At 38.4% G+C, this 25787-nt stretch overlaps 1 long non-coding RNA gene across 1 annotated transcript in view; it reads left to right on the top strand.

Annotated features, from left to right (window-relative positions):
* Nucleotides 1-1854: 1854 nt before the first annotated feature.
* Nucleotides 1855-25787, top strand: part of LOC125804626 (uncharacterized) — a 78381-nt gene continuing 54448 nt past the window's right edge. The window contains exons 1-2 of the long non-coding RNA XR_007440766.1: nt 1855-2189; nt 18825-18976. This is a non-coding gene — a long non-coding RNA (uncharacterized LOC125804626). The remainder of the gene's footprint in view (nt 2190-18824; nt 18977-25787) is intronic.

Genomic DNA, 25787 nt, shown 5'->3' with positions numbered 1-25787 from the left:
ATAACTCCTGTTAAATTAGCATCCAGTAATTAGCTAGAAATTGAGCTATAAACAAAACAAAAGCTATGCTATGAGAAATAAAAGTGTAACCTAGCTATTTGTGTACAAGAGAATATCAAAGTTATATCAAGTTATATCATATTTTAGAGTGTTTAGCTAACTAGTTAGTCGAATCAGTGTCCTAACACTAATAAGGCTCACGCTTGAGAACACGTGGAACATTATACACACTGAACAGAAGCATGTGTGAATTTCTATTAGTTAGTATTAAGGCTCTTTTTCAGTTACCTGATTATCTTACTTTATTAAGACTCGCTTTATTATTTTTTTATTTATTATTATTTAATAAAAGAAATAAGTAGCAGACATTTGCACAGCGCCTTAGTAACGTCTTGACATAAAATAAATAAATAAAGAGTCTCACAGCCTGTGTTTCAATTTGGTGGACTATAGCGCCGCCCAGTGGCCGAGACCCTGCTCTCACCTTAAAGCTCTCCTTTTCGGCACTTTCACACACACGCACACACACTGTCCGTACATATACGTTTATTTTAAACAAAATGCATTTGGCTGGTAGAATAATATTTATACTTTCACTTTATGTTATTTTTAGAGCATTAGTGTAACAAATAAAAACTCAAAAATATATATATATTTTTTAAACCTCAGGCCCTTGTTTTAATAATGTCACTTTCACATTTTAGTACATTTAATATCCTTTATCCAAAAGAACCCATGGTATCACAGACCTTTTAAAAGCTGTGTAAAGATCCTTACAGCACTATGTCTGTACTTCACTTTACTCAAGTTCCTAAGTGATTTATAACCTATTGAACATCCTGAGAGCATCACTACAGGACAGTGTGTGAGTATGTGTTCATTTATCTCACCTTATTTAACCTGCCTCTTTTTAAAAGTGTTTATTATTATTATTATTATTATTATTATTATTATTATTATTATTATTATTTGCTTATACAGCTCTGTTACAACCTTTTAACCATTCAAATGCTTAAATGTTGTGACCTGATTTTTAGAATAATCTGTTAAAATAGTTAGGCAATTGTTTTTTTTTGTTTTTTTGTCTTGTATTTATTTTAACCTAATATTTACAGTCATGTGCTCTCTCTTTATCACGGTACGAAAAAAAGTGTGCTGCTTGATTAATTTAACAAAATAGTTTTAAATTATTTTCAATATTCAGAAATATGGATCTTTGCACTTATTAAAAAAATGTACCCACAGTCTCATTTACAGTCTATTAGTTGACTTTTTACAAGATATATGTATGTGTTTTTGCTGATATTTAGTCACAGTTAAAGTTGCAAGAGTAACAAGTTTTAAAATATTACTCAATATTTTAACTCAATTTGAAGACATGGTAAAACAAACAAACTGAAAAAAACTAATCTGCAAAAATGTATAATCATATATTTTTCTCAGCTGTATATAGTGCTGTATTTATACAGCATATTTATGTGTGTTGTAGTGTTTTTCAGTCTAAATGCCCAGGGACTACTAACAATTTTAAATAGCTTATTAACTAATAAGCTAACAAACATAGATAGCTAGTGTTAGGCTAACGTGACACATTGACTTTAATATGGAAAGTAAAAATGTTTAATTGTGGGCTGTAAGTAGAATTAGGTAAAAAAATATATATATAAATAATAATAATACATAGAACACAAGCTAAAGTAAACTTTAGCCAATTTAATCTTGATAATAACTAGCTAACTAGTTAAGTTAGATGCCAAGCAAGCTGGCTAGCTTTTATTAGCATGAAATGTTGTTGTTGCTAGTAGTGTAAAAAGTGATATAATAATTTTTTTATATGGACAGTACAGTGTAAAAGACAATGGAAATACTAATTTAAAATAAATAGTCTGGATACAAATCAGAAATACTTTGTGATTTTAGATGTGTGGCTTAGATATGTTAGCTAGCTAACTAGATAACCTACCCAGTGCTGTGATAGATAAATTCATACCAGCTGAACACACACTAACACACACCACCAAAACCAAGTCAGTCTTACTGCAGCGCTGAGAAAGATTCACCACCCAAATAAAAGCTGCTCTGTGGTGGTCCTGTGGGGTCCTGACCATCGAAGACGAAGAACACAGTGAAAGACAGCTAGCTAACACAGAGTATGCAGAGAAGACTACAATCTGTAGAACTACAAAGTGGTAAGTAATTAAAACTGATCAAAAATAAATACAGCAATAAATGTAGAAACAGGGAGGTGATGTGTCTAATATTAATATGTGTATAAATATATTTGTGTGTGTTTTTTGTGGGTGTGGGATATTTGTTTTGCTAACACAGTTAGACAATGTCTTTATATGGAAAGTGAAGGTCAATGAAGAAAGCCTGGGAGTTTTGTAAATAGGTTTGACTTTACACTTAACGTTTAACAGTCGTCATCTCTCCCCTTTCTAGAAACGTGCTGTGTTGCTTGAAAGGTAACAGGGGCAACTGGCTCCAAAAGTAGAGCAGTGTGTGTTCTGACCTGTTTAAAAAGCAAGGTTTACCTTGATTAGCTTTGATTGATTAATTAATAACAGATCATTGAGCATGCATGCTGGGATCTAACTGCGAGCTGGCCCCCATGGCAAGGTGGGGGTCAGGTCAAGAGCTTGCTGGGGGTGTAATTGTGTGCAGCAGGGTGGCCTGGTGCTCAGAGAAAGAGCAAGAGAGAGAGAGGGAAGGATGGAGAAGGAAGGAAAGAGAGAAAGAGAGAGAGAGCACAGGAGTGAGGGATAGCGAAAAAGAGAGAGAGGAAAAGAGAGAGTGAGTTAGGCCTCCTGCTCTTGGGAGAAGCCTGTTTCAACATGTCCGCACGACGCCTCCACTCTACGACACCTAACTACAGGGGATGAGGAGAGACTGTGCCAGTTTAATGGTCTCCAGCCATATGTTGAAGGGCATTGTGGAACGTGACTTCTTGCTCTAGTAATCACGTCCTCTGTTCCTTTAATTTTTTTTTTCAACAACTCGTTAAAGGCTGTGCTGTGTGGGCAAGCTGCACTTTTTCAAAACTGTATTTATTTTTAAAGCAGGAAAATATCTCGGAGCATTTCGAGCAGCCCACAGTTCACGTTGCATTATTTTTTTAAGAACGGTTCATGAATAGGTAAAGGTTTCTGCTGAAAAGACTGCTTTTTTTCCACGCTCGTCCATTCTGAATCGCCACAAGAACGAGTAGACATCCCTGCTCCCTCGCTGCTTCCAGCTCGGCTGCCTTTGTGTGCGGTGGAAGACAGGTTCACAGGGTCTGTGGTCCGGGTTTCTCTGGCCTTCTTTTGCATTAGATCTGCCGCTCTTTATCTCATGCTAACATTGCACACAGAAAGATTTTGCTTTTTTTAAAAAGAGATCTGTTTAAGAAGAAAAGAGGTGGGAAAAAAGACTGCGTCTTGTGTTTGAAGCCTTAAATATGAGGGGGGACTTCAAGAGAGAGGCCTGAGACAGGCGGTCTTCAGGATGAGGGAGAGGAAAACAGGCAACATGCCTTTTCCTTTTTCTTGCCGGCCAAAGGAAGAGACTGTGGCCAGGCTTGATTATCCGAGATGAAGGATGTGCTGAGAGGAGCCGGGATTGCTAAGACTTTCAATTTCGACACCAAAGTCCCCCATAGTAGCCTTACTCTGCTCGTCTCTGTGTGCACATAGCTCTGTATTATTATATATATTTTTTGTATTATAGTGTATATAGGACTTCTATACATCTATCTAAGTTAGACTATAACTGTTTATTTATTTATTTGTTTTTTTTTGCTGTTATGTATGATATTGCATTACTATTACAGTTTCGCCAATTTAGTTTAATTTGAGCAGCAGTTTAAGAAGCTAAAACACAGCCTTATATTAGTCCACAGTCCATCATCAGACATAAGTACACCAACTGGCTAGTCACTGATGCATAACAGCTGGTTTGCTCAAAATTAATTCATCTCAGCAAATGGCATACATTTAGATGTGCAACCAATCCATTTGGCAAATGTGTCTACAATGTTATGACATATTTTAAAATGCATTTTGTCAGTCCTCAACATCCGCAGCCAAGTATGTGGTACATCATAAGGCCATTGTAAATATGCTAAGCCTAATGAACGCAGGCTGGTCGACATATTTAAAGAGACTGCTCTGTTTTTGGATTTCTGCGCCACGACAGGCTGGTAATAAGTCCACTGTGGTGTTATGTGACATCTCAAAGCGCGGCTTCGGGATCTTTGCTCCCTGGGTTTCGGGTGCCACTCAAACCCTCCCTGTGAAAAGCTGTTTTTCATTTGATGCTCCTGCCGCCAGTTATTGTCAGCATATTCGAGAGGTCCTAAGTCCTGAAATGAGTCCCGTATTATTTTAGACCGGCTTGAATATTGCTCGGCAGGAGACTGAAAATGAGACCTTCCATCAAAAGATTGCCTGCAGCGCGTTCTACTCTGTGCAGCATTCGGGAGATCTCACACAGAGAGAAAACACACTCTTTGACCACATGATTATATATTTATTAACAACTCTTTTGATGATTTTTTTTCTCCTCCTCCATCTCCCCCCCTTTTTTTTGCTTTCTGTTGTTAGTCGTTGGAGTAAAGGAGAAGGGAGGAGATAATAAAATGCAGTAAGAATATGGGCGGCCTTGCAGTTTTGGGAGCGTTTAAAGATTAGAGGCAGCGTTAGCGGCTCACGCAGGCGGAACTTAGTGAACCTTAAAATAAGGTGTTTTGTCACCTCTCTAAGCTTTGGTACACACCACAAACCAAGCCTTGCAGTGCAGAGTTTTTTTTTTCTATAGATGTAAATAAACAATTCTACGCCTGAATTGCCAAACTGCATTAGGCCAAATATGATACGGAAGAATTCTTATACATTTTAGTTTGGGATTAAATTGGATTTAATTATTACTAGACTTTTTAGTTGTATTATTTAGTATAATTAGGACACTGTAATTCTCATGAATGATGGATAATTTTTCCTCACCATCATACTTGTCCATAAGGTGAACATAACAGAATCAGAGAAGGTTTGGTGAAGTAGGATTGTACATAGCCCTGAATATGTTGATGGGTTGGCTTTAGCCATGCAGCATAATTGTTTATTTTTTCAATTTTTCAACCTGTCATTGTTGAAATCTTATCTATATCTTCTTTTTCACCACTGTGTATGTATTGTCGCTCAAAAAAGGCTATAACAGAGCCACTACAGCCAGGGCTGATGGGGTAGTCAAGTCACTTAATCCCACAGGTCAACGTAAAAAAGTAAGAAGACGGTAAAGACTGAACTTAAATTAACTCATCTGAAGAAAAAGGAGAGATCAATTTTTTTTGCGAGAATGACTTTTAAAAATTACATTACAGGTGAAACCTAGACAAATGGCAACCCTAAGTATACCATAGCTTTTTATTGGTGATTAGTTTCTCAGGGGGACGTCTTTGAAAAATATTTCACACTTCTACTCAGTGATAAAACTCTTGCATCCGGACTGCAGTATCTCCTCCATTTCCACTCGCTGTTGTGTTTATGTGAATCTCCGTGGAAACTGGCACCCAAAGTGTAATTATGGTGCATGGCAGTGGACAAATAGCTATTTTATTATGAGTTCTGACAGGACCAAAATTACCGGAGCACCACGGAGTTCAGCGAAAAACAGTAGGTAATTCAGCCTGTAATTTTCTGAAAAAAAAAACATGGTTGTTCCGGACGGAAATAAAATCACAGAGGACCCCTGTATCTGGCAAGAATTGCCCATATTTAACCCATATTTAATGCATTTAAGGGCCCACACACATATCCCACAGTGCAGTGTTCTTTAATCTCCTTGGGACGTGATATTACATACCAGCTACCAGCTGCACTGATACATATATATATATATGTAGTTCTTATAAATCTTATACATTTTTTAAAACAAGTCAAATAAACTACTAGTTTTTATAACAATGTCAGAAAAAATAATTTGATAATTTGAGGCATTTCACACCACAGCATAATCCAGGAAGATGATTATTTAAGACCAGATTCAAATCCAGAAAAGGTCAGAATTTCTCAGAAAGAATTTCTCAGAAAGGATTGGCCTGATAGTCCTGCAACGCTATAGCAGATAATTTTGTATTTCTAGTGTAAAAGTTCTTGTGTGTTTCACCTGAAAGCCAGTAGTGCATGATAAATATTCATGGTTATTTGACTAAACTGTATTTCATCAGTTGGTCAATGTTACGCTTTTCCTGTTCGTATCATCATAGGGCATGCACCATGAAAAAAAAATAACACAAACTTCCCAGGGATGCTCATTTATTTTCAAATAAACATTTCCTGGCGCTTTACTGTATGTGTTGACCTATGGAAAAGGTTAGTTCGATTGAGCTTAAGTTCAGTTCGTTAAAGAAGGCGCTGCCATTTGCATGGCAAAGTACTGCTTTCAGCAGGGAAAAAGTCAGACAACAAAACCCAAGGCTTAATCAAGGCAACTTCAACTGGCTGTGACCTTTGGGAGGGATCCATATCTCTTTTCCCTGGAAGAAATGGTGATGATGGCAAGCAGTAGTGTCCTTTGTGTCTAGTGAAGATATCGAGTGTTTGAAGTGTGAACACTGACACTAAGCCTCTGGGGCGAGCGGGCGAAGGCAGCGTGTCACACAATGGGATGGGACTTGGATCTTTACTTCCCCTCCAGTGACCTCTGACCCTGGCTGGTTTTCAGGGTTGCGCTGACTCCCGCTCCTCTGAGGCAGTGTCCGCTTTGATCAGATCACCAATTGCTCTGCAGAAGGAGTATTACATACCCCATGCTGAATGTTTTACAGTTTGCTGCACCCAGACCGGACTTGCTGGAGATTTCCAGCAAATTTCTAGATTTGAAAGATTATGCAGTCTGTACTGTTAGGTACACATCTCACAATATGTGCATCATTGTGTAGTCAACAACGTATTAATAAGGAACTAAGAAGTCTCAGCATTAGACATATGGAGTTTAATGAAAACAGTGGAAAACAAAATGCTCCAAACAAACCATACAGTATTGTGTGTTGACTTGGCATTACATTAAAATAGGTCTTCTGCTACATTTCAGCTTTTTATTATATATTGCTGCTGTTATTATATACATATACAGATTGTGTGCTGCTACTGCCAGAAATATGTAACTACCACTCGCTAAACAAAGCTGGCTGGTGAGAATATTATCTTGTGATCAAGTGGAAGAAAATAATTGGGTTACTGTACAGTACTGTATTGTACTGAATTATATATATATTTCGAAAGATTCTTTTTAGAAGTGTGTTGAAACTGAAAAAATTACTTAGTATGTTAACTATTTTTACACTGACATGCCCAAAGTCATACGATAGCTAAATGTTAACTCGTTGTCAAGTGTCAGCTTGGAAATGCCTACAACTGTAAGTTGTGTAGTTATGAAATATTATCTTGTGAGTTAGAGTGAGCACTGTAAAGCATGTTCATGGCAAGGCAACTTGAATTATTGACATTTTGATTCTTAGATCCAATATTTTACAGCACACAGGCCTCACTTATTAATAATTATATAAATATAATATAATAATATAATTGTAGGTGGTCACAGCACCACCTGCAGTACGGGAGGGCTCTTACATGAAAGCCAAAACGAAACCAAGTTTGAACACTTCAGAAGCAAGCTGTGTTTTAATAAATATAGCAAAGTTTTAACTTACTGAGGTCTTCACTGGAACCCCTGGTCAGCTTAGCATGATTGCAGTTTTCTGTCTGCCTCTCTTAATGTTCTTCTGTAGGATTGTTCAGCTGTCCAGTGTGGATGCATTCACAGGAGTTTTCAAAAGATGTTAGCACTGTACATAATAGAGAGGGAGCACATGCTAGCCTTTATTTTGCCAGCTTGGTAGCTTCATGTTATTGGTTCATGGGATAGCAGTATGTACATTCATCACAAAGTTTTTCTGCTTGGGAACACCCACACCAGTGTACATTGTGAGGTATTATCTTGTATCAGAATTCAAATGAGCCTAATAGTGGGTGCAAGATAGATGTGATTTCACATCACTGAAGGCATTACTACCCAGAGTGGAGAGTGCAGTGTGTGGTCATGGGATATAATGCTATTTCCTCTCCCATGACTTAGTATTAGTATGTACCTTTTTAAGTATCAGTCAAATCAGTCTATAGTAGTGTTCGTTTTTTTATGTAGGAATATCCACAAATCAAAATAATAGAAACATTGTGGCAAAAAAAATGGCTTACACCCTGAAGTAAATTTTTTAGACTATGATAAGCTATATCATTTGCAGTTTACTGTATATAATTAATACTTGATCTAAACATGGTCTATTTACAAACTACATATACCATTTTTTGTTCGTATTTAAACACATCCCTGCCCCCACCCCCCACAATAGGCCCTATTTTTTTTTTTTTTTTTTTTTTTTTTAGCAGTTCCGCCTGGTAGCTGCTGTTGTGATTGCCTGCAGTAGCCAGGCTGGTGTGATCCATCGAGGCTATACATGAAAGGGCTTGCCATTCACACTTAGAACATGGCTACCGTCTGCCTTCTCTCCCCCTCCTCCTCCTCCTCCCTTCGTTTTCCCGCTTCTTTGCAGCCTGACCCCGCTCTTCCCTTTTCCAGGCTACAGTGGCCGAACACGAGGGAGCTTTCAAAGGCACTGTCTGCTCGAATCAAGTCAGGGCTCCCTCTTAGACTGGGCTCAGAGATAATAGCGAGCTGGAGTCGGGGAGGATGCTGACCCTTCCCTCCAGGCTTGATCGGATCTTGGCCCAGTCAAAGCTGGCGGGGCCGCGTCTCTGGACGGCCATGTCTCCACGGGCCAAGGCTCTATGATAGTAGGAATGAGAGAGGGCACCAGCCCGAGCTGAAGCCCCGATGTGTCAGGTTCTGTGGCCCCGGCGGTCTCCCAGAGCAAACGGAGAGGGGGAGGAGAGCACAGCCAGCAGGCTGAAGCCCTGCGGTCAGACCAGCACACTGGGGCATGTCATGCTGGGGCTGTCCTCATGCTATTAGTCGTGGACTCAGGTCAGGCCAGAGATGGTGAGCCGTTTGCTTGAGACAAAAGAGTCCCTAAAAAAGGATATTTGTTCAGACAAGCCCTGCTGTAGTTGGAGTAATCTATTGTGAATGTCTTTCAAATATTTTGCCTCTCTCTTTTGTTTCTCTGTAAATAAGAAACTTTTAACTAGAGATGGGCTGATCTGTGTTTTTGGGCCTGATTCTGCTCAACAGCACATCAGTACAATCAGTCATTTGCCAATACCGATCAAGTGTGCGACTGATTGCCACATTAACCTGTCCAGGCATACTTGGCAGTGCATCATTGTGCAGGGCTTCTCTAATGTTTTCTAATGTAATGTTTTGCAAAATCAAATGTACTTTACTTTTTGGAATTTGCCACATTCAGAATGTACAGAACTCCAAAAGGTTGCTTATCACATGCTAAAAACTCAATTTATTTATTTGGTTTTTTTTTGGTTAGTTGTGTTTCTTAGCTCTGCTGTGTTGTGCTAATAGTTAGTGCTGTACTGGGCTGAGTGATGTACTCACGAGAGGGGTATCTGGTTAGGGATGTGTTAAAAGTCCTTACTCTGTTTTCTGCCCAAGAAATTTTATTTAGTTTTACACATTCTACAGATAAACTGTATGAGTTTAAGTATCAGGTCAGCACACCTTTAGTTTTTAAGTGTTGATTCCCGATTGCATACACTGTTTTGACCAGTATCAGACTGATACTAAGCTGAAACTAAGGATCAGATCAGTACACCCCTATTTTTTATGTATTCATTCCCAGTACAGTGCATACAGTGAATTTGATAAGTATCATTCTAAAACCAATATTGAGTATTAGATTAGCACACCCCTTAGGTTTTGTATGTTGATCATTTAAAAGGAAAACCTTCTCAACATAAATGAATTGGGCTGTTTATGTTAAAACCTTTTTTCAAAAACGACTGTAAGTTGATGTATTAGGCATTAACAGGCATATTCATAACCATTTCATGTCGTAACTTTCTATGCGGGAGTTCTTGTAGGCATTAAAAATGTGGACATCTGTTTTCCATCACCACCGAGAACAATTCTGTCCCAGTAGGTTTCTCAGCGTCTGTGCATTTAAAATTAAACCGCTCTGCATGACTTTATTTACATTGTAACTGTTGAATTATGCAGATATTTGGGAAAATTGTAGGAATTCCCCTTTCACAGCTTGTTGTGGCTGATACCACAACCAATAGCAAGCAATAGCAAGCAATAGCAAGTTCACTCTGTAGCCCATGTGTGAAGTGGCGCGAGCATAGGAGGACTTAAAGGCGTTTTATTGTGTTACGAGTTAATTGTCCATCTGAAATGATATTCCCTAGCCGGGACAAACGAGCTCTGTGTAAGCCCGCTCGTGCGCTGCAGGATATTGTTTGCTGGCATAAATTTCACAGCCAAGCGTAAGCATTAGTGTGCGGCCTCATACTTCATTGGTGTGTAGATTAAGCCCATCAAAGGCTGCCACGCCAGGCTGCTCTTCACTGTAAATTTAGCTGCAGGTTGGGATGGTGGGAGCTAACAGTCCTCATGTTGACACACAGGATTATTCCCTCTGTGATTTTGACCCTGCCCCTGCTTGACTTGGACCCCCTTCCAACACGCACTTGCGCACACATACACTCACTCTTCACACAAGATTCGTGCATTCATTAGGCTTCCGTATTCACTTAAAGCCCTGCTCCCCTTTACATAAAGGCGTGCAGGTTTTGTGGTCGGCCCACTGCGTGTGAGCGCGAGTGCGTATGTGTGTAGAAAAGGGGCTGAATTTCAAATGCAACGGTGCCTTGCCTTCCCATTGACCTCGCTGAAAAAGCCCAGTGATCTCATTCTCCGCTTCACTAGAATGCTGCTGATTCTCTCTGTTGCAATGTTACTCCTGCTTTAAAAGGAGCCTCAATGGAAGCTGACAATAGCATACCACTGCAGGCTACTTCTCTTTGCGTGCACCAAAACGAGAGGTTAGGAAAAATAGCTTAATTCATGGCGCTTTGATATGGAGATCCATGCCGACCTCCTGTTTTTCGAAGAAATTAACTCCCAGACTGGTAGAAGACATGAGTAGTCCCTCTGTGGTTGGTTCCTTTTGCTTGATGTCTTTTAGATTAATAAGCACTTCTGCTTTTTTTTTTTGTTGATGCTGCATGCAGCTTTAATGCGTCAAAGAACTACAGCTGTAGTAGCTGCCACATTGTAAACAAACAATAAATGCTCCGTAACAGCAGTCTGTCAACATGCTTGGGAACTACTGAGCCAAACAGACTTTTTATAACAGATGCAAAAAAGGAGCTACACAGAAATCAGTAATAAGACAAAAATAACATCAAAAGAAAAAGCCTAAAACCCCTGATCAAGCAAATCAAAGTTGAAGAAACTTTGTGAGAAACCAAGACTCCTCTGGTAAAATTACTTAAAATTTACTTTTAATTTAGATTAAAAAAAAAAGTCCACATAAATCTGTTGTTATGCTGAGATATAGTCATAGTAGTGATGGATACAAATATAAAATGATACAAAAATACATTTGATGGTACTGGACAAGTGGGCAGTCATTAACCTGCAAATAGTAAAGAGATGGAGGCAGTACTGATTGGATTATTGTACAGAGGACATAAACAGATTATCAGAGTGTGCCTAACAAATCTGTCTATAACAGTCTGGTTAAAAGGAGAGAGACAGAAGGTAACGTAGACATAAAAGCACCCTAAAACACCAGCATCCATCTTCCTCACTGTCCACAAACAAGCAGCAAATAATGTCCGAAGCTCTGCTGTAGCCTCTGCCTGTCCGCCCCCGCATCCCAGAAGGTGGTTGTAGCAAGTTGATACTGCTTGGCTCCATTGAGTGTAACCTGAGCCTGGTTAGTCTCAAGGTCTGGAGACCCAGGCCCTGCGAGGTTACGGAGGTAACGGCCATGCATGAAGAACACATTATTCCACCCACTCGCATGGATCAAAGGCTTAGATCAGGTGGCTGCGAGCCCCTGCGTTACGAACGGGGCTGAGAGTCTCACTTGGCTCCCCCAACCTCTTCCAGAGCGGAGGATGTGAACGTCCTGATCCACTTCCACTCGCTCTCCTCTGCTGTTTGGGGACAAACAGAGTTAATAGGGTGTATCTGAGGTACTTGACAGCAGTTCTTCAGGGGAATCAGTTGGCCCAGGAAAGAGGATACCCTCAACTACATCAGGGGTGGTTTACATAATAGCAGTCACAAAGGAAGGCTTTTCCTCTCCAGCAGCATTTCGTTCTCTTTTTTCGCCTCGTTTCCTGTGCTGCACCCCCTCATAGTCGACTTTAGCATTACCTCTCACATTGTCACTTAAAGACAGTCATGGCGATTGACTTTTATGAAGTGCTTTTGGGACCGTGCGATGTGACTTTAAGTGCTCTTTTCCCCTCATCTCGGTGTGACCGAGCGCATTTATTAAAGTGACACCCAACAGTCACTTTGAGACTCCCTCTGTCAGGCATCATGGCGCGCACAGCTAAGCACTCAGCATTCAGAGCGAGTGACAGGAAGGGCATCTCTGACAATGGGTAATTGTTGACCACGTATTCTTCTTGTCAGAGGATGTATTTGAGACGAGCGTTTTGTCAGACGTGGTTTACAGCTCATCCCTCACTGGGCTGTCTTTTCATTGTGTCTGCATTCACTGTCCACGGGTCAATCTCACATTACCAGCAATTGTAGGAACAGATTAGAAGGGATCTAGGTTAAGTCCCATAGGTTACAAACTGATGCTTGCATACCTTCTGTTGTGGTTACCTTGGATGAATTATTGCAGGATATATATATATATATTGTTGTTTTGTTCTATAAACTACGAACAACATTTCTTCTAAATTCCAAATAAAAATATTGTCATTTAGAGCATTTATTCGCAGAAAATAAGAAATGGCTGAAATAACAAAAAAGACGCAGAGCTTACAGACCTCAAATAAAGCAAAGAAAACAAGTTAATATTCATAAAGTTAAAAAAAAAAAGGTTCAGACATCAATATTGGAATAACCCTGGTTTTTAATCAGTTTTCATGCATCTTGGCATATTCTCCTCCACCAGTCTTACACATTGCTTTTGGATAACTTTAGGCCACTCCTGGTGCAAAGATTCAAGCAGTTCCCCTTGGTTTGATGGCTTGTGATCATCAATGTTCCTCTTAAATATATTTCAGAGGTTTTATATATGTATATATATATATATATATATATATATATATATACATATATATATATATATATATATATATATATATACATACATATAAAATAATTGCAATTGTGTCCTGTGATCTATAACACAATATAAAAATATCTGGTGAAAATTAATAAGCCAACATCACAATATTAACAACAACGTCACAATATTAATAATGCACTCTGTGTATCCAGGATTGAAGTAAAATAAATTGTAATATCTGTCTTTGAAATATATTTAATGAAAAATGAGACCAATACTGAGTTTGGCTTTCTGCATATTCTAATATTAAAGGCCATCTCAACATCTCTCTTTTTTTTTTTTTACTTTTGTTTTTCAATGTTTCTATCTACAGCAAAGAAGTACCATCTGCGTTAAAACTACCTTGACATATTTTCAGCAAGTCAGTTTTGTTCAAGTTTAACATTTCCCTCCCCACAATGTGCAGCTCCATGTATTATAATAGTGAATTGCTAGGAGCCAACACTCAGGCATTATCCTAAGAAACCTTGCCCCTTCAGGTCAGGGGTCAGAAGGCGTCCAGTCGTCTAGTCATGTCTTGTTCCCAGTCACTGTAATGACCTTTAGATGGAGACGCCAGTAAATGGAGCAGTTGTGATACCTCTGGACTGTCGCGCACAATGTGGCCTGATGGTTATCAAATGCGGCCTCTTTTGGGAACCCTTGGCCTCTGACATGGCCCGTGCCTTGTGGAGGGACATACAGCTCCATTTTTGCCCTTTGCAAAATTTAGCTGGAGGGGAGGATAGGGAGACCTTCAAAGGATGAGGGCATTGTGTCATTCAGAGACATTTCAATTGGCTATATTCTGAAAAGGTAATTAGGGCTATAAAAATACAAGAGCACAGGGCATTGAACATCAGAGACTTTGGGCATTAAAAAAGAAATAAAAATCCACTAGCAAGGGGAAGTCCAACTGTTTGTAACATGATATTCATGTAATCGGAATGGAAAATGGGGCCTTCTCTTATTTCAGCAGTTTTATTACAGTCTTATTTTTTTTTCTTTTGAGAGTGTAGAGTTACTTGTTTTTTGCCTTTTTAGGCTAGCCTAGTGTGTACAATGTGTGTACATTTTATTTTATTCTTTGTTGACAACCAACCTTTGGATGTGCATTTTAATTAAGTTTGTAATTTTATTAACTGCAAGAATTTTGAGTTAAACATAAAGAAAGGAGACAAGAATATGGGGCGGGGGGTGGTTGTGGTGGTTGGTTGGGCTGGAGCCTATCCCAGCCGGCATCGGGCGGAAGGCAGGACACACCCTGGACAGGCCGCCAATCCATCGCAGGGCATGTTCACATTTAAAAACATATAATTCATATTTCCTAACCAGTACAGTGTTGGATGCCAGTAATGACACATTGTCTTTTACATGAGATATGTTCTCCTTAGTGACCCATGTGCCAACATGGCAGTTTGTTGAGAAAATATTTTTGTTTTGCTTCTAGTGCTTCTGTTCTGAATCAATATCATTAAGAGCAGGAAGTGTTAAGGCATTTGAGTTCTAAAGCAGTCTAGGCTAAATTAGTGCTGGACAATTTAAAAATGTCAATATATACAGCTCTGAAAGAAAAATAGAGACCACTTAAAAAATACTTTCTTTGATTGTACCAGTTGAAAAGAGGATTCAAGAGGAAGTTCACAAGCCATCAAACCAAGCTGAACTGCTTGACTTTTTGCACCAGAAGTGGCATAAAGTTATTCAAAAGCAGTGTGTAAGACTGGTGAAGGAGAACATGCCAAGATTCATGAAAACCGGGGTTACAAATCAGGGTTATTCCACCAAATATTGATTTCTGAACTCTTAAAACTTTATGAATATGAATTTGTTTTATTTGCATCATTTGAGTTCTGAAGGTTCTGCATCTTTTTTATTATTTCCCATTTTCTGCAAATAAATGCTCTAAATGACAATATTTTTATTTGAAATTTGGGAGAAATGTTGTCTGTAGTTTATAGAATAAAACAACAATGTTCTTTTTACTCAAGATTATACCTATAAATAGCAAAATCAGAGAAACTGATTAGAAACTGAAGTGGTCTCTTTTTTTCCAGAGCTGTATATTGTGTCGTAATATGCTTCACTGTATTACTTACTCAATATTATTACTCAACACATTTCCAATATTCCAATACATTTACTGAATATCTCATTAATTAACATTCATTACAGGGTGCATTGCATGAACTGGCAAATTTATTTTTATGATGTTTTAAGATGTTTGGCAGTTTTTCTGTGGCTTTTAGAATGTTCATTTTTAAATCAGAATTGTATTATATACACTGACAATAAGAAATATATTGTCCATAGTGTCCAGCTCTAGGCTAACCTAATATAAATACATTTGTACAAATATACAAAACAGTCCTGTCCAGTTATTTCTAGTCCTGTTAAAACCTTAAATCTCAGTTTGGACTATAGATTTCTATAAACTTCCCCAGGATGAATAGTGACTGAGTATCCAAATTGTGAATCATAATTTCAACATAATTCTCCTTAGACTGTTAACTGGGTTTTTGAGTGCCTGTGAACATTCCTAATGTGCATCATGTACTTACTGTGGCTTTATGCTTTTAATTTAGGTTGATTATGTTTATATGTGTCTGTGCTGCCTAAATAACAAAAGATTGTTTAAAGCGTGAATGGCTGTTGGTAGAAAGGCCTGGTGTAACTACACAGGGAGAAATGATCTTTTGGTTCGCTCCTCAACTCAGCGGTTGTCAATTTAATGCACCTGATCGAAAGCACGATTTAGCCTAGCTGTGACACTGAGGTCAAGTAGTCAATATTTATAATTGTGCAGCCCACTGTGTTTCAGGAATTAATCTAAGATCCCTCTTTTTATCTGTGCAGGCAGTCTGTACAGAGCCCAGTGCACAGTTTCCTTTCCTGCACAACCTAGAGCCTGTAAAAAGATCGTACTAAAATGAGCTGTTTGCTTTTGGAGTGGATAAAATAGCCTCAGGGCTGTTAAACCTTTGGCCTGACAATGAATTGATGAATTGATGTCGAATTGACATGCAATACAATATTTTATTATTTAAAAAAAAATCCTCCTAATAATATGATGTATTTTTACACAATATATCTTATTCATACTATTACCACTATTTATAGTAAGTTTATTTATTTATTTATTTATATATTTATTTATTTATTGTGTGTTTTTGATTAAATTTCTTATTGTTCCTTTTTGCTATTTTTTTGTTACATTTTTAATTAATTTTATGTTGGAATATACTTGACTAACAACAAATTAAACAATTTTGCTTGTTGCCCACCTGCCACATTCATAGAATTCACTATATGGAGCAATACAAACAGTTTATACAAAGTTGTTATTGAGTTATTTATTTATTTGTGTTTTTGATTTGATTTCTTATTTCTTTGTCCTTTTTATTTCCCTTTTTTCTCTTTTTTAATCTTTTAGATCTATCTATCATTAGTCATTGTTTAAAGTAAGATGTTTTTTTTTTTTTACCTACAGCACTTGATTAAATGTCAATAACTTTGTTTTGCTGCCGCATTCGTGAAAATAAAATGTCCAATTGTATGGGATCTATTTCTGCATGTAAGGAAGTAGTGATGTTAAATTGAGTTGGATTGATGTAAAAGTCAAATGAATTCCAGTGTGGCTTTTCAGACTTGATGTATATTGGAAATATAGTATATCAGGTTTCAGTGTTCCGTGGGTTGGTCTAGAGTTGGACAGGGATTAAGCATAGTCTACAGACTACATATGTTTCAATGGAGAATCTCCATTCATAATGCTTTATAGTCGAGGACTAGGCCTAAACCTTGTGAAGGAAATCAGCTGATTACTTAATTGTAGTTTGACTTTATAATAAATAACCACATGACCCTGTTTATCTGGTGTAAATTGTACCTCTGTACAATAAAAAAATCCATCTTCCCATTTTACAATATTAATGTTGAGCTAATTCTGACGTTCTAAAACTTTTAAAAGTCTACATACAGTATGTTGTAGAATTCAGCTAATATTACAAAACTGGCATTTCATTTACAAAATTGGATATACAAAGTGTCAGCAAAAGAGTGAAAGCTGGAATAAATAAACGCATTAGACTGGGTTTACAGGTGCGAAGAACATTCACAATTTAACATAAAGCCTGTTATTTACAATGGAGGTATGCACGCCACAATAAGTTACAAGTTAGCTAAGTTAGCTCCCCTGACATTAGTATACTAGCCATGTACAGCTCATATTCATTAGCTGAAAAACAGCCAGAGGTCAGAAACTAAGTAAACTGATACCAAGCTTGATAAGTGATTGTGATGGTTCTTTATTTGATTTAATTATTTTAAGTAGAGAATAAAATGAACTTGAATCTGCCATTTTTTTAGCTCTTACTGCCAGAATTGTATATAATAGGGTTTGTGAAGCGCTGAATTTTTGTGCTGGGTGGTGCTAAAACCTTTAAAGAAAATCTTCTAATTTCTTTATGATCAAGAAGGACTGTATAAACATTGTGTAAATCTAACCATAGCATTTTTATGACAATACTAATAACCCCTTTTAATATTCCATAAATAGTACCTCTTAATACCTTCTCCCAAATCGTCAGTGATGTAGCTGAGACATCCTGAAGTTGAAAAATGAAAGATTTGTATTTAATCACATTTATCTTTAAACTATCAATATCAAATTCATAATCAGACCCACAATTAATGTCTCCATGTCATAGTTAGCCATGATTAAGAATGTGCAGAAAACATAATCATCACCAGCTTAAAACCCTGGTTTCCTTTACAGTTGAGGAACCCTTCTAGTTCCTTCAGAACTGCCCTACCCCCACCCCCACCCCTGACTACATCACTACCCTGTGCAGCTATGAACCATCGTTACTGACTAAGGCCATTTCATGGTCAAAGAGCATTTCAGTGCTTTAGTCCCCAGGGCTATAAGCTCACACGTGTGTCTTTCAGCTTTATCTGTATCTTTAGCATACACATGCATTTTCCCTTTTCTTTCTTGTTATGCCTTTCATGCTTTAGAAGACCAAAACATTTTTTTACAACTCTGAGAAACAAATGTGAAGAGAGGTTCTAATAAAAATTTGATTTAATGTTTTTTTTTTTTTTTTTTTTTTTTTTTTTAATAAGAGCTGCTTGTGTCACCAAGGCCCGGATAAAACTTATGAAATTCTGCCTACTTAGATAGCATTCTAAAACAGGGAGGCACCCAGTCATGTTTGAATTGGAGTTTAGTAATCTAACCCTCTATTTTGCTAAGCGAAAATGCTAACTTCTAATAAAACACAGCTGAATGCTAATTTCTAGCTAACTGTAAGCTGTGCATACCATGGCAATGCCAGTGTCACATAGAGATTAAATACTACCCTTATTTCAGGTAGTGTGGAAGCAAGGCATTAAGTCTGCATGTTGTAATTTTCCATATTTTTTCTCCTAGTTTGACATGTATGTGCTAAAAAAGGTCAGCTTCAAATGCATTGTGTAGTGTTACAAGTAGAGATACATGAATTGCAATACTGTTATTGGACTGTCTTTGTCTGGTACTATGCTCATTTACTTGTATTTGTATATTCAGTCCCAGATCCACAGCACAGGATAAGAGCAAGAGAATGATAGAGAGAGCTCCTCTTTGAGCTTCCAGACGGCATCATCCCTCAAGTCCAACAGAATCCAGAAATCCCAACTCTTCTCTGTCCTGAAAAATACCTACGAGTTCACGATGTGAAGGTACAGCAAAGTTTTTTGTATTCTGTTTATTGTTGATGTAAAAGTTGTGTTTTTGCAGACTGTTGACATCTGCCTAGGTTAATCTCAGTCATTTTCAAGACCAACACACCCATTGGCATGAATATATTCTAAAGCTCCATCTCTATTTAAATGAAAACGATACAATGCGTAGCAACAAGCATCTCCACACGCCTTGTGCAGGGTTAAGATAGGACCCGCTGTCTTCATATGCCGACTGAGGACTCATCATTTTATACTGATCCTAAACTAACACTTTTCTTCTAGGTGTCTAAACATTATTGAAGCTTGATGTATCTTTCTGATTCTTATTTCCACCAACAAGCTATGGATATTTTCGAAGTAAACAACGAAACCCTCCTTAGCACAGCAAAATTCATATATTTTCTTTGACCTCAAAGAATTCAAGTGAAATTTTCTTCAAAACCCTGCTTGCTCCTCTTAACACTCCCATTTACTCCTTTTACTCCTGAAAGTCTGTGACTATTCTATAAAACTTTGTAATACATCTTCATCTGTGAGAGACTGAATGCTGAAGTATGATCTCAAGTAAGGTCTCTCTCACCCCGGCTGTAGCTTTCACTTTGCCACACGACTTTTGACTCTGCGTGCGTATCAAAGAATATTCACAATAATCAAAAGGTCAAATCGTTCATGTACAAATCGTTCTCTGTGTCCACTTCTTTCTTTCCTTCAACAGTGTTGGTTTGTAAGAGATGAGCTCATGTTCATGAGTGATGTGTAGCATTGAGATGGACTAAATCATTCTTTTTCCATTTAGAAATGTACACAAAGGTAATTCCAGCGTTTCTGCTCTTTGCATTACTGCAAATGGTGAAGAGTGATTACATATTGTATAGTGCTGGGCTGATGAACCAATACAAATTTTGATTTCACATCTAATACACATTTTATTTGCATACCAGCATACTGCTTCAAGCACTGCAAAATGCTGCTAACACAATTTGTACTGTAGCTTACCTATCTAGAGTGAAATGCTCATCTCACACTGTCCTACCGCCCTGATATGAGAACAGCACTTTTTCAGAGGAGGTGCTGCTGCTGCTGTTCCACGCAGGATGAGTGTTTTTACCTGAGTAAAATAATAAAAGGTAACAGCAAACAAACAAAGCTTTTGTGATTATTCCCCTAGAAAAGGGACAAATGGAATTGCGTGACTGAACCACAGCTCAGAAAAAAGTTTATCTTTTATCCCTAGGACCGAGCCCAGAATCATTTATTCAGTTAGTGATAAAACTTCCACACCTGGATATGAGGTGTTAAAATACTTCAGGAGTACCAAAGTATTTTTAATCCTTTAATACTGTAACTTGAAGGACATAAATTATTAATGTCCATTAAAATGTGGATACATAATAATAATGCACAATAAAATGTGGAGTGTTTTATTTGTTAACTAGAGATTCAAAGGAATTGACACTGATAAACTGCAATTTAATACTTTAATGAATTGGCTTTAAGGAAAGCATGTTGCAAACTGATATTGTACCCGTGTGTACCTTGTGCAATAGAACATTTATGAAAAATGTCTTTGAATACTTAAAGAGTTGGGTATTTTTGGGTCTGTTTATTGAACGTCCAATTTCCACTTTTTTCTTTGGTTTTAAAAAGGAATCAGTGTTAGAATTATTAAGTTTTTAAGTTATATTTTTTTACATTCTGCAACTGTTTTTTTTTCTACAAATGCATATATTGTGTAATTTTGCGGGACAAAGTAAATCCTATAATAAAAGTAGCCTTTATTTAATGCTTTAATGTTTTATATCATATGTACTCCTGGCAGTAGAATAAGTCACAAACGTATATGCAAGCCCAGTCAGGCAAAAAATAAAAAAAATAAATAAAATTAAAAACTGGGATAAACTGTAAAACCGTCAGAATCTTGGTAAAAAAATCTATGGTATACATTTTTGGTCAAACCGCCTAGCCCTAGAACTCGTTTTGTGTCCCATGAATTTCGTCATGACATATGGAAGCTAAGGACAGCTGCACTGACCTGCAGAGTATGTGTGTGTGTGTGTGTCCTCCTTCATTGAGTGCAGATGTGATTTGTGTATTTACAGTTGCTTGTCTTATTTGCACGAACAATTCTGGCCACCCACTGTACATGTTAATACCTTCTGTGTCATATTTCGGAAATTAAAAATCCCATGCTTCTAGCACCCACTATCAGGCCTCTCCACTTCGCAAACGATAATTCACATTACCTTGCTACGAAAACGCAGGTCAGTGTTAAACCTCACTCAGAAAATAACACCTCACAACTTATACATGTGTAGCCGTTCCCAAGCCATTTACTGAGGTAAAACTTTAATTGCACAATTCAGTTTACATACTGCTATCCCTTAACTTCTGGCACGTCACTGTACAGTAGATCAGTAGATTGTATAAGCCGACAATTTGCATCCGAACACACACCAATCAGTACAGTGCTTTGTTTCCAATCTCTAAAAGCCTGTATTAAGCCTGTAATGCTGTCATGAGCACGCGGAAAAGTGATATGCTGCGCTAGCGTCGTAATTGGCTCCAAATGCAAACATTTGGACCTCGCCTGTACCCTATCTGCAGCATCCCCCTGTGAGAAGACCCAGTCACAAATCAGAACATCTGGAGCTCCTCAGAAATAAAGTAATCAAAATTGACGCCAAGCTGCTCTATGAAGTTTATCCCCCTGAGAGAGCAATCTGGCTTTAACTCCTATAACAGTGCTCCGCGCTATATGATCGTGTATTTCGGCGTGCATCTGTTGTCAGCGGGTCTAGTGCACAGCTCAGAAGTTCTGTACCGAGACTGACGCTGCTGTCTCGTGCTTTTCTTTCTGGGCCTATCGTCGCGGATGTCTTCTGCTGTTTCTTTCCGCACAGCCTGAAGTAGTAGCGCTTAGAAACCGAGCTGTATGGCTGTTATGGCTGGGGTTTTTTTTTTTTTGCGCTCTCTTCTTTTCCATCAGAAAAGTCCTTCTCACTCGCTGCTGTCTGGGCTGTCGGTTCGTTTATGTGACTTTGTACAAAGGATGAGTGAAGAAAGAGAAAAGCGTCTGTTCGCTGAGTTGGCATGGTGGTGAAACTTATTAGTTTTCCTTCTCTGTCTGTCTCTATCTCTGTCTCTCTCTCTCTCTCTTTTTTCTCTCTCCGAGCGAGAGAGTAGCCCGCCCACTGTCAAAATGCACACAAACTTAACAGCCCATGGAGCTCTGACAGTCACCACAGCTGTGCATTTTATGCTATGTGAAGCCCAATAATTAGCACCCGGACTTAAGCGAGGGAAAGTGGGGGGAAAAAGCTGCAACAAGAATGCACACATACATGCATTCATCCATTACTGTGCACAACACGCCGCCTTCCTTGAATATGCCCATTTGTTCCCAGCCCTTAGCTTTCTCTCTTCCTGTCTCTCGCTTTCTCTCTCTCTCTCTCTGTCACACACACACAGTCTCTCTCTCTGTAAGAGAAAAAAGCTCTGGACTGATTTGAAATGATTTGTGTCACTGTTACAGTTGTCAGCTTGAAGCTGTCAGGACAGGGCTGTATTCTTCCTCCTTGAATGCAAACATGCCAACCCTGCCTTGTATGAGAAGAGCGAATGACAGTCCAGGAATATCTCAGCATGCGCTTTTCTTCCCTCTGTAGCCTGCCAGCTGTTTGGGTCTTGGAAATATATTGTTCCAAGATAATGGCAGAATATTTATATTTGATGTGACAAGCTGTGCCTGAATCAGGACTGCTATAGCATTGCTGTATATTAGCTGGCAGTGTTATAGGATGGATGTAAAAGGAGTGCGTTTTTACACTATATAGATAAATGAGTTATTGTAGTGCTAGTTATTACTAAGACACCATGACACATTCTCAGCCTTTCATTAACACTATCCCTTTCAGAACAGCAGAATTGGTGGCATTGGTGTCAAATCCACACACCTGCAGCCACACTGACTGACCCAGCATGGGCAGATTTGACACCCCTGACCTCTAGACAATATAAAGTGAAGACCAACATCTCAACTTTCTTAATTAATTTTTTGTATATATTTGTATATATTACATTTAAACTGCATGCATGCTTGCGACATGAATGTGACATGAACGGTCAGATGTTGTGCTTAATTTCAAATATACGAATATCATGCAGCAGTATGGACACAACAGATTACACCCGTGATTCCTGTTGTTTTTGTTCATGAATAACTATTAATATTAAGTTTTCCTTCTCAACAAATGACAGAACATCGCTTAAGGGGAGTCAGATTCGGGCAGGGAGCCAGATTTTGGCACAACTCTGGCAGCATGGCAACAGAGGCGACGGGCATAAATGTGTCATCGTGTGCAGGTGTGCCGTTCCAGGGACAGATACATTCAGTGAATGTTGTGCTTTTATTAAAAATAAATGCTATAAAGAGTGAAAATAGAATTATTAAACTAAGATTGTAATGATATTTCATAATATATGTCTGCATAAGAAAGCACTGGAATCCAATAGGGATGCAGTGAATATTTAGCAAGCAAAATTTGGCTAGAAATAATAAAAAGGGGTAGATTTTTGGTTTAATAAATGAAAAGACATAATAATTAATACTTAATTAAATTACTTTTTTATGACGCATTCACAACCCAACCAGTGTGAGGCACTGCTGTAAATTCAGTAGTGGTGAGAAAAGTGAAAATGAATGAAAATTCGCAAAAAAAAATGCTGTTTAGAATTCAGTATTCTGCTTCCGGCCTTGAGCCAAATGTTTCAATTTGTTTGTCTCTGGATTTGGCCAAAATAATTCATTTTCGTCCACCCTAAGAACCAAAATGATTTTTTTTTTGAATTGTTAAACTTATTACTTGTTATAGTTATAACTATTACAGTAGCCCCCTCTACAAGGTAATGATAAAACTAATCCAGTCTAAACATGGATTTTAAAGTCCATAAGATGCCTATTTATTTAAAGAGTCATGGGGAAAAGAGAATTGAGGGAAACTAGGGTTGTTGTTGTGTGTTTTGTCCTACAGGCTATAGTGGCAGGACGAATCAGCAGGCCTCAGGACAAACCTGGCTGTCACAGGAGATAGAGAGCCTGGCCAAGCACATTGACTGATTGTTAGCATTAGTGGCTGTGAGGGTGATTAATATGCTAGCCCCTGCTGTACCACTCCAGAAAAGAGAGAGAGAGAGAGAGAGAGAGAGAGAGAGAGAGAGATGCTTGCTTAAAAATTGAGTTGAGGTGGCCGACGTTCATCCCTTTTATTTTTTCACTTTTTTTTTTTTTTTGAAGCCGATAGTGCCCAGACTGGGCGTGGGGGCCACCGTGGCAGAATGAATGGCTGTGTGATTCCAGGTGCCAGTGCATTAATTTTTCAAGCCTAAATAAGAGTGAATGTGTAAGCAGGCCTTAATGAGCTTGTTGTGTGGGTTGCTGAGAGCGCTGCAGAGAGCCAGCGAGTGCATACTGCGCGGTGCTGTGCTCAATTCTCCCTGCACATAATTGCTGCACTATGAATCCCCCCTCCTCCCGAGAAGCCCCAGCATCTGCTCATTTGTACCAACTTAGTCTGCAAGGAGCATGCCAATCCCCTGCTAACATATGATGCTCCTTCAACTGTTAGGGCTGTACATGGATACCAGTAAATTACAGCAGCATTGTCTTGTTACATCGACACCTCAGAAATACTGGCTGAAAAAAAAAAACTGCAGCAGTAGTGCACCTGTGACTGACTCTAATTCTAAGTGTATTCCACCTTAATTATTATCTACAGTTAAAGCAATTTTTTCTATCTAATAAGGATGCAGTGCTATGGGAATTCTGGGCCAATTAAAATACTCTCTGCTTGTGTGTGCACATAATGATTTAAAATTTAGAAACTAAAATTACACTCCGATTAGCAGCAACAAATAAAATAACATTTAATGATTATTATGGATTATATTTTCTGTAGTGAATCATAATATGAACAGGAAGTGTCATCAGATATTAAGGAAACATGCTGAGTTTAAGCACTGGCAGCTCTTGACAGCTGAGCCAGTGTTTTCTTATTAGAACTGTGCTGTACGACATGTATGGGCTTCATCAATGGAAATGGGCAAGCTATCTATTTTTTTTTTGCTGAACAGGTAATCACCGAGCTTCAGAATGGTCTCTAACCATAGCTAGGTAATAATTTACTACCACCACTAGCATAGTAGAGATGGGCATTTTGGTCACTGGAACCTATATATTCACTGATCAGCTACAGAGTAAGAATCGTCATCTGGCAGAAAATGCAATAAATAGTCCAACAATGCTTAAATGTTCTATTAAATAGGTGTTATCAAACATTTAGGTTAAATCTAATTATCCACAAATATATCACTATGGATGTACTGTACACTCGGTCTAGTAGCTAGTTAGCTAGTATGTTGGTGGCATTATTGTATGTGTTGTTGGTATTTGTGGACCAGACACAGCAGTGCTGCTGGAGTTTTTAAACACCTCAGTGTCCTTGCTGGACTGAGAATAGTCCACCAACTAGAAAAGAACTCAGCCCATAGCATCCTGTGGGCAGCTTCCTGTGGGTACTGATGAAAGACTAGAGGCTGAAAAATGCAAACAATTTTCGGCAGCAACAGTAAACAGTTTAAAAACTCCAGCAGCACTGCTGTGTCTGATCCATTCATACCATGCCTGTGTCACTGCAGTGCTGAGAAGAATGATCCACCACTCAAATAATACCTTCTCTGTGGTGGAACTCTGTGGTCCAGAGAATTGGAGAGTGAGGTGAAAGGAGAATAATAAAGTACGCAGAGAAACAGA

Source organism: Astyanax mexicanus, chromosome 9 (genome assembly GCF_023375975.1).
Source record: "Astyanax mexicanus isolate ESR-SI-001 chromosome 9, AstMex3_surface, whole genome shotgun sequence".
In the NCBI taxonomy this organism is placed as follows: domain Eukaryota; kingdom Metazoa; phylum Chordata; class Actinopteri; order Characiformes; family Acestrorhamphidae; genus Astyanax; species Astyanax mexicanus.
This window is presented reverse-complemented; position numbering and strand designations above follow the sequence as displayed.